This window comes from Tasmannia lanceolata, unplaced genomic scaffold (assembly GCF_043159265.1).
Source record: "Tasmannia lanceolata isolate RefF3 unplaced genomic scaffold, GAP_Taslan_0.1 ptg000005l, whole genome shotgun sequence".
In the NCBI taxonomy this organism is placed as follows: domain Eukaryota; kingdom Viridiplantae; phylum Streptophyta; class Magnoliopsida; order Canellales; family Winteraceae; genus Tasmannia; species Tasmannia lanceolata.
The window spans coordinates 1,280,212-1,284,616 of NW_027518682.1; the positions used below are offsets into that span (position 1 = coordinate 1,280,212).

At 37.2% G+C, this 4,405-nt stretch overlaps 1 non-coding gene across 1 annotated transcript; it reads left to right on the forward strand.

The window, feature by feature from the left end:
• The first annotated feature begins 2,454 nt into the window (after positions 1 to 2,454).
• On the forward strand, positions 2,455 to 2,525 carry TRNAG-GCC (transfer RNA glycine (anticodon GCC)). The gene has a single exon. It is a non-coding gene; the product is annotated as a tRNA-Gly (tRNA).
• Positions 2,526 to 4,405: the final 1,880 nt, after the last annotated feature.

The window sequence follows — 4,405 nt, forward strand, 5'->3', positions numbered from 1 at the left end:
ACGTATGACTTTTTCATCTTGCTCTATCAAAAGTCGAGAATCATCCAATGGGTGTTTGAAATAGAATGTATTTGCGATGGCCAACAACAATGATGGACCTTGTCACCACACACGTGACAGGGGATTACAGATGGTAATTTTCCTTAACAACAATGATGGACCTATGTATATATTCATACAAGTCCATTAGGCATTACTCTCCATAAATATAGCGTGTATCTAACTATACACGCAACTTCTATGTATCGTCTCTTTTAAGAGAGAGAAAAATATAATGCAAGTTCTGCGTATAGACCCTTAATTTTATGCAATATTTTCATTCTTTGATTTTAGCCTTTTTTTTCAAATCCAAAATAAGAAACGTATTTTACTATTTTAGGAGATTTAATATGTGAAGAGATATTATTTTAATCAATCCTTAATTTTTGGCAATTTTTTCATTCCTTGATTTTAGGCATTTTAAATTCCGGGTGCCACATCCCCTAAACAGTTTTTAAATTTCGTTATTAAGGTTCGTGTGAATGCAGTGGGGGTGACACGTGGCGCAGCCTCAGCTTCCCACATTCAACTTTACTTTTATATATAGCTAGATTGGCTAGAGAGAGCTTTTTGGAAATGTAATAACCTTTTGACAGCTCTTAATTTAAATACTAAAAGGTAGCGAAAATATCAAAATATCGTTGGCTAATATCATTTCCCAAATTAAAACTTCTAACATGTATGGCGATTTTGTTCTTAAAATCGACACTTGCTCGTTTAGTTGAAGGAGAGAAAAACCCATTTCTCTCCATTTTCTTCTCCCTTTTTTCCGTTTGTCTCTTCCCTATTTGTCCTGTCTTCCAATTTTTCTCCCTTTTGTGGTGTGTGGGTCCCATCTACACAGGTACTGTCCACCTTAAATATCCTAATTAAAAATCAGGCTCTTCTAAATCCAGTTTTGTGATATTAGTTCGGCTATTGTGCCATGTAACCTTCCATTTAAAATATCATTGAAGCGGATTGATTAGGATGAGAGAGTATTGCAGTCAACACAATCTTTTAGGCCCTATTTGCATTGCAGGAATTTTTTGGAAAGGAAACATATTTCTAAATTTTGTTACCGTTTTTTACGGAAGAAAAAAAATAAATTAAACCAACCAATTCAATTTTAACTTAGAGGGACTTTCAATTTATGATAATATCCCTCTAAATTAACCACAATCATATCATTTCTCACTAAAAGGTGGAAAGAAAAAACTTTCCCAAGAAACAATTTTCCGTCGGAAATGTTTTTCTTGCAATCCAAACTGGGCCTTATTGATAACACTAAAACCAACCTTGCCTACCAAACGTGGAAAAAAAGGCAGCAAAGGTTGACCGAGTGCTAGACAAAAAACTGCATTTGCTGGCAGACTAACAAGCAAATAGAACGCTTGGGCTGTAGGAGTAAATTCGTTAATACAATGAAGTTGCTCTCCATTGGGAAGGAAAGCTCGGGTTTAATCTATCCTTGGAGAGGCTTGTGATCCTCTGTTCATGCCGATAGGGTCTAAAGTGTTTATTTAAGATATAGACAGGGTAGCCAATCCTAGGAAAAAGTCGACTCTCTTTTTGGTGGGCGAAAATGTCCACTCATGACCCATCATACCATCCTTCGAGTCCTCTCAATATAGTTTCGAATAGATACAATTTAGTATGAAAAAAGTCCTATAGTTTTCGAATAGATACAATTTAGTATGAAAAAAAGTTCTGGCGTGTTTCTTGTTTTTTCCTATAAACAAGTGAATCTGGTGACTTCAGACTACCACTGGGCCACCGTAGTTCTAATCCCCCACGTCTCTAGGAAGCAATTCGTACGTGTCTATTCCTTGCACTATTAACGAGAATAGCTATCATTTTCCAATATCAGCACCATAGTTATCAGGGTGGGAAACGGAAACGGGAAACGAAACGTGAAACAGAAACGGGAAACGCATGAAAAAATATATATGGGAAACGAGAAACGTGAAACAATAGAAAAAGGTACGAAAAACGTCTTAGGAAATTATGTGTTTTTCCAGAATGATTTTCCTAAGTTCCACACATGTTTCCTACACGTTTCATATGCGTTTCCTACGAGTTTTGCATATGTTTATCAGACGTTTACACATTATTTACATAACTTTTCTATTTATTTCCCATGTGTTTCAGAAATATTTCTCCAATTTTGTATCATATTTTGGAAACGTTTCGGAAACGTGTTTCCCAACCTCGAGAAACATATTTTTGGGGAAACGGGTTTCCCACCCGCCCAAGGAGTTTCCGGCAACTATGATCAGCACAATCATCTTTTGATGATTGCTCTGACTTATCTTATTGTTTTTTGTTTATTTAAATGGCTGTAAGGGTTATTACATTTCACAAATTGTGCCAATATGATTTCCCTTCCCGATTTTCTTGTTATATTCATTTACTTTACACAAAAAGCTCCAAAACGCACCAGTGGTCTAGTGGTAGAATAGTACCCTGCCACGGTACAGACCCGGGTTCGATTCCCGGCTGGTGCATTTTGGAACCTTTTTGAAGGTATGAGATTTGTGTTTCAGCTGAGAAACTTTGTTTTTGCTCAAGCAAATGGACCATAGGAAACTGCAGCAAAAAAAAAAAAAAACCCATGCTTGGCAGCCAAGAAAATATATTTTATGGAATATTGGTGGGCCAGTTGTGACAGAGGCTGAGACAGAGAGACTTGAGAATATGGGAGTGAAGGGGTACAAAAAGGCCATAAAAATAGTGAAAAAAAAAACACAATCTGAAGTACCGTATTATTTTTCACTGTTTTTCAAAGATGTTCACATCCTCTCTCCACTATGCCCTCTCAAGTCTCGCCCTTCTCTTTCTCAGCTCCTCTTTCACAATTGGGCCCACAAATACTATGTAGAATAATTTTACAGGGTTGCCAAATATGCACTCAGGCCCTGTTTGTTTGGGATTTTGAGAACCGGTTGTATGAATCGAAAAACGATTATTGGACTCAAAATCACTTCTTCCTCCCTGGCTCCTACAGTTACAAATTCGCATTTTTGTAGCAATCAAGACCATCAATCTGATAGGAATGAAAAATAAGTCTCGGAGGAAATGAAGAAAGAGCATAGCTCCCGAATGATCAAACAGCTTGGTGGCCCACACAAATGGAAATAAACTCATCCGTAGGCCCTGTCTGTTTTGGATTCTGGGAACAGATTTTGAATCCAAAACTGATTATTGGACACATTGACTCCAATAATCAGTTTTGGGCTCACAATCGGTTCTCAAAATCCAAAACAAACAGGACCATAGAGAGAAATGTAGGATGGACACAGTCCAAAACAGGGTTAGGGCCCACCCCAACGACTGGAACCATTAATTCGGCCAACCACCACAAGACCAATGCAATACTTCTTGCCTCACTATTACAAGATGATCCTAGCCCTGATGAAAAATGTCTACTTAATTGAGGCCTAAGCCTCTTTAGATACCTCTAAAAGTTATTATTTGCACACAATCTAATATAAGCAAATGGTTTTGAAGTTAAAAATGATTATTTGTAAATATTGTTTATTATATTTGTAAATAATATAATTAATGGCTTCCAGTTAATCATTAAAATCCAATTTGCAGGTAAGATTAAAATGATCATATTTGCACATGAGAGCAATTTCGATGGCATCTAACAGGCTAGCCTTAACCATTTGACTGTTTGTAGGCCTTGATCTTGTCTTGTGAAGTGATGGCAAATTGTTCAGTAATGCAAACCGTTTATCAGGCCTAGCCATGCACAAAAAGGAAATTCTCCCTAATTCCCTTAAATTCTCCCAAAGCAAACCTAGCTTAATGGGGAGCCGCCGATGTTTGGTGGTGGTTCGAGGTGGAAGCCGCTGCAGATCGGGTGATGATGTTGGGTGGTTGGCTATCATGGACCCCCACAAATATGGCATTTTTTGCTGGATTCAATTCAATTGAGGCTATTGGGTAAATGTAAGGGGTAATGGGTTTTTCTTTTGGGTCGAGGAGAATGCTCCTGAGCAATTCATACTATGTAAATTTGGTGAGACTACTGGTCCCCATTGTAAATTTGTTGGTATGAATATATTTGTCAATTTTTTTAAAAAAAGAGTTAATGTTTTTCACTACTGCACACTCAAAGGCCACAAATTGAACAAGGTCGAATAGAAGTAATTTGGAACATTGAACAAGTAGTCACTTCTATTTGTGCCCGCGTATATTTTTACATAGAAAAATATGGGCATAGATCATAGAACTCCCCCTCCCTCATATAGATCATATAACTCTCCCTCTTCCACAAGAAACAATTCAATGTGATTAGTTAAAATAAATGCAATACAATCCATGGGTGCAAAAAACAAAATACTGTAGTACAGCACCTGTAAATTATGCGGAGTTCAAG